Source organism: Fukomys damarensis, unplaced genomic scaffold, assembly GCF_012274545.1.
Source record: "Fukomys damarensis isolate Sample0158 unplaced genomic scaffold, DMR_v1.0_HiC HiC_scaffold_39, whole genome shotgun sequence".
NCBI classification, from domain to species: Eukaryota; Metazoa; Chordata; class Mammalia; order Rodentia; family Bathyergidae; genus Fukomys; species Fukomys damarensis.
In genome coordinates this window covers 19,711,763-19,724,415 of record NW_022900951.1, presented here as the reverse complement: position 1 = coordinate 19,724,415, position 12,653 = coordinate 19,711,763, and the positions used below count along the sequence as shown (strand labels likewise).

The window sequence follows — 12,653 nt, the reverse complement described above, 5'->3', positions numbered from 1 at the left end:
GTGTGTGTGTGTGTGTGTGTGTGTGTGTGTGTGTGTGTGTGTGTGTGGTACTGGAGATTGAATCCAGGGTCTTTGCACTGAGCTGCATCCTCAGCACCCTCCTTAGTCACCTCATTGCCCAGGCTGGGCTGAAATTGGGGATCCTCCTGCCTCAGCCTCCTGAGTGCTGCTCCACTTCCTCACTTCTACTACCAATGCTTACATAAAGCAGTTTGTCACCTGGGTTAAATAAGTCGCAATCTCCTTAAAAAAACTTAAAAAACAAAACAAAACAAAACAAAGTTCTCTCTTTTTTTCAGGTCTTGAGAAAGAAAACTGTTCCAAAACTAGGCCAGTAGAGGTTTGATGTCTGATGTAATTTGTGGTTTTTGGAGGCAATCAGCCGCCATGATAAAATGCTTGAGTAATCTCTCTGGAAAGTTAGGGTCCCCCAGCTGACTGACCGCTGGCACTCTGTAACCCATAGTTCCCTTGTTGGAACCCTGGATCTGCAGCAAGACAGAATCTTCAGGCAGCCTACTCAGGAGCCTCTCTCCATGTGGAGTCTGAAGTACAGCTGAGCCTGTGCAGTGCTGCACGCCTGTGGGCCCAGCTATTCAGGAAGCTGAGGCAGGAGGATGGCTTGAGCCCAGGAGTTTAAGGCCAGACAGGTCAATATAGTGACTCAGATAACAAAAACAAAACAAAGCCTGGTATGTGTTCCTGTGCCACCTGAGAAGCTGGCTTAGCTCTCCGGACTGTGCCCCAGGAGCTGGACACTCCTGGGTATTCTTTGGCAGAAAGCCCAGAGGTTTTTACGCTCTGGCTGACAGACACACTGTGTGAAGATTCAGGGAGGGTGATGGTTCCAGTTTCCTTTCTTCTTTCTCTCTTTTCTTTTGTTTTTTTGAAACAGGGTCTTGCTATGTAGCCCAGGCTGAACTTGAATTCGCAGTGATCCTCCTGCCTCAGCCTGCTAAGTGCTGAGATTACAGGCGTGCGCCACAACCTCGGCTAGGTTCCACCTTTCTTTAGTCATGTGAGAGAGGTACTTCTGCAAGGAGAGGTGAGTGAAGGATCTCAGGGTGGCCTCTTCTGCTCCAGAGCATTTCAGGAAGGTTGTTTCCAGAAAGAGTACAGATGAGCTTACAGTGTAGACCCCGAGTCCCTCAAATTTAGTCCCATAGGAAGTTCTCATATACTTCAAGTGGCAAATGTTTCCCAGCTGGACATCCCTGAACTAGATGGCCCTTACATGCTGGCGACAGAGGTTTATATCAATGACTCTAACCCAGCTATCACGCCTTTGACTCCAGCACTCAGGAGGTTGAGGCAGGAGGGTGGCCCACAATGAGTTGGAGGCCAGTTTGAGCCACATGATAAGTTCAAGGCCAGTCCCAACTACATAGTGAGATGCTGTCTCAAACGAAACAAGACTCTTGCGTGACTCACCAGAGATCAAATTAAGTGATTACTCCAGAGGGCCCCAGGGCTCTCCAGCCTCTGGCTCTCCAGCACCTGGTCTTCCTTAGTGTCCCTGTTGGGCTCAGCATGTCACCCCCAAGCCGGGCAGTATGCCATGTGGGCTCCTCTGAACTGAAGGCCAGCGAAGGGCTCTGAGTTGAAGACTCTCCAACCACCTCCAGCCCCCCACCCCACCCATCCCCTCAGGGCACAGCTGCAGAAACTGGATTCCTCCTCCCCAGGTGGGGGGGCACTGGAGGCCCTGTCCTCAAAGCCAGCTGTCACCCTAGCAATGCCACTGTCTGCCTCCACCTGTCATAGCTGCTCCTGGAGACAGACATCCCTTATCTGGGAGCTGGGGGCCTTTCCTGTAGTCAGGAGGGAGATGGTGGGGGCCACAAGGCCAGGACATCTGAGCAGACAGGGCCTGCTACTTCCTGTCAAGCCAGCACCCTTCCTCATAGCCTCTCTGTCTGCCTCAGCTCTAAATGCTGTTCATGCTGCATCTGTATATATAAACACTTCCCCAGGCTCACATGCATGTAAATCTTTGAGCTGGGCATGGTGGCAAATGCACATCATCCCAGCACTCGGGGAGCTGAGGCCAGCCTGGGCTACATAGTGAGTTCAAGGCCAGCCTGAACTACATAGCAAGGCCCTGTCTGAAAAAAAAACAAAGAAAAAAAAACTTTGTTTAAATAAATTTGCTGTGCTTTTCTTTTGATAATCTGACTTTCGTCATGGGGTGTGAGATGAGGAAAGATGACATCCAAGAGCCCATTCTTCTCAGCTGCTCCCTGAGGAAGATGCAGTGCTTTTTATTCAGCGATTTTTGTTCCAGAAAGATCGTGTGGTGGTCATTAAGGACAGGCTCTAAAAGAAAGAAGCAAACCGCTCTGGATTTGTTCCCTCGAGGCTGGGACTTATGAAATCTCAGGGTTTATTTTATTATATTCTATTTTATTTTTTAGTTTTCTGAGACAGAGTCTCACTATGTAGTCCAGGCTGCTCTTGAACTCACTGTGTATCCCGGGTTGACCTTGAACTCATGGCAATCCTCAGCCTCCTGAGTATTGGATTATAGGTGTGTGCCATTAGGCTCAGAATAAGATTAATTTTATTTATTTATTTATTTATTTAGAGACAGTGTCTCGCTTTGTAGTTCAGGCTGGCCCTGAACTCACTATGTAGCCCAGGTTGGCCTTGATCTCATGTTGATCCTCCTGCCTCAGCCTCCTCAGTACTGTAATTCAAGGTTTATTTTAAAAGGTAAATCTTAAATAATTCTTGTCTGAACCCAAAGACTGTGAATTTCATTAGAAGAAAGGCATATTCTCTAAAACTATTGTTTTGATTTTGTCCCTTTATCACTTGAAAATGGCAACTTTATTTATTTATTTATTTATTTTAATTTAAATTTTATTGAGTTTATTGGTACATTTTAGGGATACAGTACAGTTACATTCATTGTTGGGATCATGTACCTTTACATGGCAAGTCTTGATTCTCATTTTTTCCCCTTACCTCTGCCCTCCCTTGAAAATGGCAACTTTAAATTCTTACTTCCCCTCGTGGACCAAATCATAGGAAGGTATCATTCTTTCCTGCAAGTCATAGGCAGGAAATACCTAGGTTTCAAAAGGTTCACCCTACTTTTTTCCACTGAGTTGTAGTTAGAAAGAATAATAAATTTCATGAAATTCAAACCTAGAACAAAACAGCCGGAAAAATACTAACACAATTATCTGAGCTGCAAAACTTGTTTAGCAAGTTTCATCCAGAGGTTAATTAAAACCTGCTTGGAAACCCCTTTAAACACACACACACACACACACATACACACACACACACACACACACACACTCAGGAACGAATGTATACACCACTACCTAGTCTCCCCTTGGGAGCTTTCTCCTCCCTGTTTCCCTGGATTTTGGTTGAAATATTCTCCCAGAATTTCATCTGCTTTGGCTAAGACCACAGTAACTGTGACCAGGGCACAACCCTTGCCCTCCCATCCCAGGGTAAGAGCAAGAGAACAGTGGGTAGAGAGCCCTGTTCAGGGGTTCTAGCCACCAGCAGGCCTGTCACCTCCTTTAGGTATTAGCCTTTTAGAATTGGAGTAGGGAGTTGTAAGAATTTCTCCTAGTGGTTCATGTCTTAAGTCTCCATATTTTGCTTTGTTTTGTTTTGCTTCTGGTGCTGGCGTTGAATCCATGGCCTTGTATATACTCTACCACTGAGCTCCAGCTTCTAAGTCTCCATGTAGATTTAAGGTACAGAGGAGTTCAATGACATTGTCTTGGACAGGATGAGAGATGACAGAGAGATCAAAGGCGGAACAAGAAAAGGTAGAAGTGCAGCCTGACATTACCCTTTCTGGGAAGAAAGTCATGAACTGGTAGAACATTCTCAAAGCTCGGCTGTCCGCTCCCTCAGAAGTTCCTCAGGTTACCGCTATTATTTCTCTGTCCAGGCCTGTTCAGAGTGGTTGTCAGCTAACACCCTGCTGGTGGATAAGCATCTGCGAGCTGTGTGGGAAACAAGGCCTGGTGTAATTAGAACATGGTGCCGTAACAACATTACTCAAGAAAGCTCGGGACCGCTTGCCAGAGTACATAATGACCACCTCACCCACAGGCATTTGGACTGCGATTAGTGCTCCATCTCATCTGAGAGCCAGGCTTGGAGCCAGGGAAACTGGAAAATGATTTTTGCTTTTTAACTCCTTGGAGGCTTGTGTGGAAAGTTTAAGAAAGCAAATTTTTGTTTCTACGGAACCGAACTCAAATATCATTTGAGGAGGAGAAAATGAAGTGGGATAGTTCCCATCCCACTGGCCTTGTTTGTGAGCTGCTCTTTCGTGGGAAAGGTGAGTTTTCTTGCAGAGGTGGCTGAGAAGTGTTGAGGTAGGGAGCAGGCTATAGGAAGGCGTCTGACCTCCTGATCCCACCAACCCTCATCTGAGACCTTTTCAGGTTTCAGAAAAGTAGTCTCAACCCTAAAGCATCAGTGGTACCTGATGAGAAAAGGCTACCACGTGAGGTTCAGTTAGACAGTGAGCTGTGACTCCTGAGTGTATGCAGAACTCTGCCACACCATTCATAAAATAAACTGTCTGGATCCCTATCCCCTCAAACACAAAAGAATGGCTTTGTTTTCAGCTGGGCATTGTGGTGCACACCTGTAATCCCAGCACTCGGGAGGCTGAGGCAGGAGGATCACTGTGAGTTTGAGGACAGCCTGGGCTACATAGTGAGTTCAAGGCCAGCCTGAAATGCATAATGAGACTCTGTCTGAAAAAAATGGCTTTGTTTTAAAGATTAAACGGCATGATCCATTTGTAACGTGGGGTATATGAAGTACCCTATAATCTTTGGCTTTTTTTCATTTAAGCAGTGCTTCTCAAAATGAGTGTCCATTACAAGAATGGTATTAGAATTGAGTTCTATCTGTTTTCCCTAACAGTTCTGGGGCTGCTTTGTTCCATTTATTTATTTACTTATGGTGGCAAGTTTTCACATCTACTAATGGTAGGAAAAAATCAGAAGGGTAAGGGAAAAACAGGCTCTACAGTGTGAGTTTAGGCTAAGTAAAAAGAGAGAAGAAAGGGAGGAAAAAATCAAACTAAAAAACACCCGCTCAGTGTAGGGTGGGCTCTGGGGAAGGGGCAACGCCAGCCTATTCCATTTATTCCGCAGCTGTTTATTCGGTGCCTATTGTGTTCCAAACACAGAATGAAGCCCCGAGGAAATAAAGATTGTGGGACTGGTCTGTGTTCCTAGGATGTTTACAGTTAGGGAAAGTAAACATTTTTATCACATTCATACCAAAAGCAGAAATCAATGAGTCATTGTGAAATCAGATAGTTTGCACTATCTGATACACAGTCCTGTAATCCCAGCACTCGTGAGGCTGAGGCAAGAAGGTCACTGTCAGTTCATGGCCAACCTGGGCTCCATAGTAAGTTCAAGGCCAGCCTGAACTACACAGTGATGCCCTGTCTCAACCACCTCTCCCGAAAAAAGGTTACTACTACCTGCTACTACCACCACCCCACCACTGGGACACCCTACAATAATAGCGTGGGCATTGCTGAAATAAAGCTGGTGCCTGGCACACTGTGCACGCTCAACGGAGGATTACCATAAATATAACACATGGGATAAACTGATAAACATTCTGTATAACATGTCCATATTCATAAGTTCATGTCCTAAGGCCAAGGATTTAGCTCAGTGATGCCTCTGCCTACCTCACAAGTGCAAGGTTCCCAGTTCGATCCCCAATACCAAAAAAAAAAAAAAAAAAAAAAAAAAAAAAAGGAACATAAGCTCATGTCCTCACAGCGACTCTGAGATAGTTTATTTTTAATCTCAGAAATGAAGTTTATTTTTGTTTTTTATTTAATTGGTTGATTTTTGAGGGTCTCACTATGTAGTCTAGGCTGGCTTCAAACTCATGGCGATCTTCCTGCCTCAGCCTCCCAAGTGCTGGGATTACAGGTGTGTTCCACCACACCTGGTTTGAGGTTTATTTTTATTTTCATGAACAAAAAAGATCCTGCCTCTAACTTAAGTTTCCTTTGACTTTAGATTGTGTTCCACAGATACAAACTGGCACTGGATCCTATCACTCTGCCAAAAAACCACACGGTCATGGATTTAGCTGCCTTGAAGCACTTTTTTGTTGTTACTGATGAAAGAAAGTAGCTAAGCCAGGAGGCGGAAGACAGGCTTGGCGGGTGCCACTCTCCAGAGCAAGCCTGAAGTGAGGGCCACCACTCTCTGTCCCATTTAAAAGGATCTCCCTGCTGTACCCATGTCATTATCAAAACAGAGCCTGCTCTCAATAAATGCTTCCCCGGAGCTGCAGCTCTGAAGTACAGTGCCTGGCCATGGATGTTGGCTGAGGAGGGAAGTGGACCAGCCAAGCCTACGACAACTTGACAGAGGGAAGCTGACGGGTCCAAAGGAGTCTGGAGCCAACTTGAAGCAGCCCTCACTGGACATTAGGTAAATCTGAGCTTCAATAAGAAATATAATGGCAGTAAATGAAGACACAGGAAATGCTAAGAGGCCATGAGTTAATAATGTTACTTGAAAGAAAAAAGGCCAGGGAGAAGATGCTGTGAAACCCAGTTCATTCTTTGGAAGACAGGAGGGAAGAATTAGGCATCTAGCTTGCCTTTTCTGGGGGATGAAATATGGGATGGGGGTGTTGGGGTTACATCTAGATGTCCTGAAGGCCTGTGCGCTCACAGGTGGAGCTTTGGGAAGAGACTGGGTCTTGGGCTGTGGTCCTGGGTTGGTCCGCTGATGGGCTTCTGGCTGGGTGTGATGCTGGGGCTGAAGCCTGCTGGGGAGAGATGGTCACTGGGGGCGTGGCCTGGAAGGGTCTGTCTCCCTCCTCCTCCCTTGATCCCTCTCTGCTTCCTGCTGCCACTCCCTGAGTTCCTTCTCCTCTGCCCTGCCCCTCTGCCTCGGAGCCAGCCTACTATGATTGAAACGTCTGTAAACTGTGAGCCAAATAAAACTTGCCTCCTTTAGGTTGGGGGTGTTGGGTATTGTATCTCAGGGATGAGAAACTAGGATGGGGGAAATTCTCTTTGTAAAATAAACAAAGAAGGAATGATAGAAATAGAGCTGGGCATGGTGCTGCCTGCCTGTAATCCCAGCACTCAGGAGGCCGAGGTAGGAAGATCACCACCAGTTCAAGCCCAACCTGGGCTACACAGTGAGTTTCAGGCCAGCCTGACATACATAGCTAGACTCGGTCTCAAAAAACCAACAAACAGAAGAGAAATACAATGTCACCATTTTGTGACTCCTGATGAATCCGTGGACCTACGTATTGATATTAACTAATGGCTGTGAGCAGCACAGACATATGTAGTCAATGCACCTCTTGATGGAAAAATCTCAGTTATCTGATAACCTTTGGCACTCTATTTTCCTACAGTGCTGAGAATTGATCCTAGGGCTATATGCATTCTAAGCATGTGCTTTACCACTAGGCATCCCCAGAGCCATGATCCTTTTTATTTTAGTTTAGGTTTTTGGTTCCTTGAGACAAGGTCTCACTATGCATTCCAGCCTGGCCTTGAACTCACTGTGTAGCCCAGGCTGGCCTTGAACTGCCAGATATCCTTCTGCCCCAGCCTCCTGTGTGCTGAGATTACAGGTGTGCATGACATGGCACTTTAAAAAAAATCACACAGAAGGAGGCAGTGTTGCATAATGGTTACAGTAGTGTTTCTTAGACTTGAGTAACATGGACCCTTTTCATTACTATTATTATTTTCAGTACCAGGAATCAAACTCAGAACCTTGTGGTTGCGAAGCAGGTGTGGTACCACTCAACTAAATCCCTAGCCCTTTTTATTTTTATTTTTTCCTGTACCAGAAATTGAACAAGGAATCTTGCACTTGCCAGGCAGGCATGGAGCTGCTGAGCTACATCCCTGGCCCAGACCCCTTTTATTTATTTATTTATTGGTACTGGGAGATCGAACTCAGGTCCTTGCACTTGCAAGGCAGGTGGTGGAACCACTAAGCTAAATTCCTGGCCCCCCTTTTATTTATTTTATTTTTTGGTGCCAGGGATCGAACTCGGGACCTTACACTTTCAAGGAATTTTTTTTTTTTGAGCACTGGGAATGGAACACAGGACCTTGTGCCTGCAAGGCAGGCGTGGTGCCACTGAGCTAAATCCCTGGCCCCAGACCTCTTTTGAAGAAAACAATTTTCAGACCCTTGGTGGTGATTGAAATCACAATTACTATATTACTAATAAACATAGAACTAAATGTGAACATTTTATATTTACTGCTTCTATACAACTATGAAACCAGTATATGTTTATAAGTCAAATACAAACCTTCTAAACTAATAAAATTCAAATAAAAAACAGTGATTTCGTAAGAAGGGAAAGGTTTCTGCTGAAATGAAGTTGCCTCCTTGCAAGGAACCTAGAACTCACAGCTAGTGTGGATGTTCTTTGGATTCCGCATGGTATGGAGTAGGATGATGATTCCCCCAACCACTCCTCTCTACATGGTTGGGAGAATGGTGGAGCACGCCTGTAATCCTAGTGCTTGGGAGGCTGAGGCAGGAGGATCGCTGTGAGTTTGAGGCCAGCCTAGGCTACGTAGTGAGTTCAAGCCCAGGCTGAACTACAGAGTGAGACTCTTAAAAACCCAACCCAAGAAGGTTTTCCTCCATGCAGTGCACTGTGAACCACTTGGTTCTTGCTTGGCAAGTGCTCACCTTTGCTGTGCGGCACTCCCTCGACTTCGCTTTGGAATACACGAGAAAGGATCTGTATGTCAGCAATCTCGCAGGGTGGGACATTAGTGTTTTTCAAAGTTTTCCTAGTGTGTGGCCAATCGTGAGACCACTGACTTTGCTGATATTGATTGTTTCTCAGTCTAAGCTGGAAGAGACATGAGATTCAGTCATTCTCCTAGTCTTGAGGTCCTCTGAGAGCATGGCAGGAACTCCCCAGGGACTTTGTAATTGGTTTGGAGCTTGATTTCCAGGCCCAGCTATGTGGCCGTGGACAACTTAATGTGTCTGAGGTTTAGTTTCTTAATAAAAAAGAAACTAGAAGGCTGGGGATTTAGCTCAGTGGTGCTGCCACCTACCTCGCAAGTGCAAGGTCCTGAGTTTGATCCCTCATACCAAAAGGAAAAAAAAAAAAAAAAAAACTGAAGAAAAGAAAAGAAAAAGAAACTAGAAACCAGCATGGTAGTATGTGCTTGTAGTCCCAGCCACTTGGAAGGCTAAGCCTGGAGGAGCACTTAAGTCCAGGGGTCAAGACCAACCTGGGAAACATGGTGAGATCCAGTGTTAAAAAAAAATGCCACAAAGGTGGCCCACGCCTGTAATCCCAGTGTTCAGGAGGGTGAGGCAGGAGAATCACAAGTTTAAGGCCAGCTGAGGCCAGCCTGGAATGCATAAAGAGACCCTGTCTCCCTCTCTCTCTGTCTCTGTCTGTCTGTCTGTCTGTCTCTCTGTCTCTCTCTCTCTCTCTCTCTCTGTCTCTCTCTCTCTCACACACACACACACACACACACACACTGAAAGAAACTGATACTCATACTTGTTATGGCTTACATCTAGATGTCTCCCCAAAGCCATAATGTGCTCATAGGTGGGGCTTTGCGGGGGTGACCGGGTCATGGGTGTGTGATGCTGGATTAGTGCATGGATGGATGCTGAGATGTTTTGAGGGTGAAGCCCGGTAGGAGAGGTGGTCACTGGGGGCGTGGCCTGGAGATGATATGTATCTCCCTTCTCCTCCCTTGATCCCTCTCTATTTCCTGCCACCGTGCCATGAGTTATTTCTCCTGTGCCCTGCTGACCTGCCTTGGAGGAAGCTGACTGTGGACTGAAACTACAAACTCTGAGCCAAATAGACCTCTCCTCCCTTAAGTTGTGGGTGTCAGGTATTTTGTCCCATCATCAAGAAAGTAGTTAAGAAAGTACCCACCTCACAGGGTGGTTGTGGGACTTAGATGAGATAATAATGTATATAAATTGTTACACACTTAATGCTTGCTTTCATTATAATTGCTGTGTGTGTGCAATATGTGATATTCACATTTGTTTTGCAGAATTGCTATATATATAACAAACCTTGATCATTTCCCATCCCCTTCCCACCCCACTGTCTCCTTTCCCCTTCTCCATCTTCAAAAAGTCTGGCTTCATTTTACTGTTTTGTTTTGTTTTAGACAGGGTCTCACTATGTAGTTCAGCCAGGCCTTGAACTCAATATGTAGCCCAGGCTGGCCTTGAGCTCATGGCGGTCCTCCTGCCTCTGCCTTCTGAGTGCTGGGATGACAGCACACCTGGACATTTTACTCTTTAATTTATTTATATTTTGGGTTTCTCATATAAGAGAAACCATTAGGTATTTAATGTTCTTTGACTTATTCCACGTAGCATTATGATCTCAAGACCCACCTGTTTTGCTACAAATGACACAGATTCATCTTTCTTTATTGCTGAATAAAATTCCATTGTGTACAAATACAACATTTTCTTTATCCATTCATCCATTGATGGGCACTTAGGCTATTTTACAGAGCCTAGCTATTTTATTTTATTTATTTATTTTTGGTAGGGATCGAACTCAGGACCTTGTGCTCGTGAAGCAGGTGCAGCGCTACTGAGCTAAATCCCCAGCCTGAGCCAGATATTTTGAACTGTGCAGCGACAAGCATGGGGACACGGGTATCCCTGTAGTATGGTGTCTTTAACTCTTTTGGGAAGAGACCCAAGTTTCTGGTGAGTATGTAACGTTAGCTGTTATCATTAGCTATTATATTGATAACCATCTGGAAGCTACCAAAATGCTTGCTGGCCAGATAAGAACCACAAAGAGAAAGAGCTGATGGGGGAATAGAGTTCTGGGAAAACACTATAGCAAGGGCACTTGGTGGCCTTTGAAAGGTGGGACAACAAGCACGATGATGGTGGGGTGGGTTTGAGGAGGGTGTGGGTTGCCTGTCAGTCTGAGATGCAGGTAACAGCTGACTGGCTTGAAGCCCAGAATGGCAACTCCAAAGGAAAGGAGGAGACTGAAGCACAGGGTCACCCTGAGGTGACAGCTCAGGGAGAGACGATGAAGGAACAAGAAAACAAAGATGGCGTTTGTCAAGCAGATGGGATTCTGGGGCACACATGGCTGCCTTCAGAGGCTGAGTGAGGCCACGCTATCAGTCTGGGAGGGAGGTGTGCACCATGACTGGTTCCCAGCGCATGGCAGTCACTTGCCTCAAAGAGCAATGACATCTGTTCTAGGGCCTGCTGCAGGTGTCGTCTGTTTTTGGCCCGTACCTGGTACAAAGGAGACTCCCAGGTACGGGCAGAGTGGGACTAAGGCTTCACTAAGTCATTAAGTTTCTTCTCCATTGTTTATTTTGCATTTCTGTGGAAAACACCCTGCTTTTTTGTTTGCTTGGTTGGTTGGTTATAATTCAGGATGGCCTGGAATTCATTGTGCAGCCCAGATTGGCCTCAAACTTGTGGCAGTCCTCCTGCTTCAGCCTCCAGTGTGCCGGGATTGCAAATGTATGGCACCGTGCCCAGCTCTAAGACTCTGCTTTCTTTCCCTAGAAAATTTGGCACCTATTGGAATCTAAGTGGTTGGGTTCTGGTCGGGACAGTGGCAGATCATGGCTGTCAACCCTGCAGTCATGTCAGTAGCTGGATGCCTTAAGATTGCACATGGACACACCTAGCTATTTCTTGCTTTAACAGTGTCAAAAAATTTGATTTCATAAGTCTTTTAGGGACATCATAGACTTAGCAAGTAACAGCTGTTTTTAAGAAAAAAAACAGAATAAACCCCAAAATATCTGGTGTAATAATTGGCAAGTCCTCAGGCTTCAAATACCATTGCTCCCAAGTGATTACAGCAGGCATAATATTTTAGCAAAATAATAATCTTAAAGTTACAGTGGGCCTTTGACTTATAAACTCAATTCGTTCACAAGGGTAGGCTGTAACTCAAGTTGGCCTATGAAGGCCCAGACTCCTCTACATAGCCTTCAAAGTCTCTCTCCTGTATACAGGCAGATCTGAGTGTCCTTAGAGAGACACGGGCCCAGGATTTCTCAATTAACCCCACACAGGAAAGGATGTTGTCATGTTCCTTCCAGACCTTTTTAGGAGTTAAATTTGTGTCTGAGACCATTTGGAAGCACAAGCAGCCGGCATTTGGGTCATAACTCAAAACTCTGTTCATAAGTTAAAGGCCAAAATTCTGATTGTAACCCAAATTGTTTGTATGTCAAACCGGTTGTAGCTCCAGGGTCCACTGTATCTCTACAGAAGTGTTGTTTACATGGATCATTCTTCTTTTGCAGGTTTATTACTCTTGCTTCCTTTTAGATAATTTGCCCATAACATATTCGTACTTGGTGACTTCAAGCTGTACATATTTTGCTTTAGAGTTCAAGTTCTTTTTTTTCTTCTCCCTTTGGTATTTTCATTGGGCTGTGTAGTCAGTCCAGGGCGGCCTTGAACTCACTATGTAGCCTAGGCTGGCCTCGAACTTGAGCAATCCTCCTGCATCAGCCTCTGAAGTGCTGAGATTATAGGCATGCATCTCCATGCCTTGCTTTATAGTTCAGGGTTTAAAGACGTGTCTTTGTAATTGATTTGTACCTTCATTGGGCTGATGTGGGGTTTCAGGCTCTA

General features: G+C 45.4%; 1 long non-coding RNA gene across 1 annotated transcript in view; it reads left to right on the top strand.

The window, feature by feature from the left end:
• The window catches only part of LOC117284755, a 19,114-nt gene extending 12,234 nt beyond the window's left edge, over nucleotides 1-6,880 (top strand). Inside the window, exons 3-4 of the long non-coding RNA XR_004515866.1 lie at nucleotides 3,920-4,315; nucleotides 6,039-6,880. This is a non-coding gene — a long non-coding RNA (uncharacterized LOC117284755). The remainder of the gene's footprint in view (nucleotides 1-3,919; nucleotides 4,316-6,038) is intronic.
• Nucleotides 6,881-12,653: the final 5,773 nt, after the last annotated feature.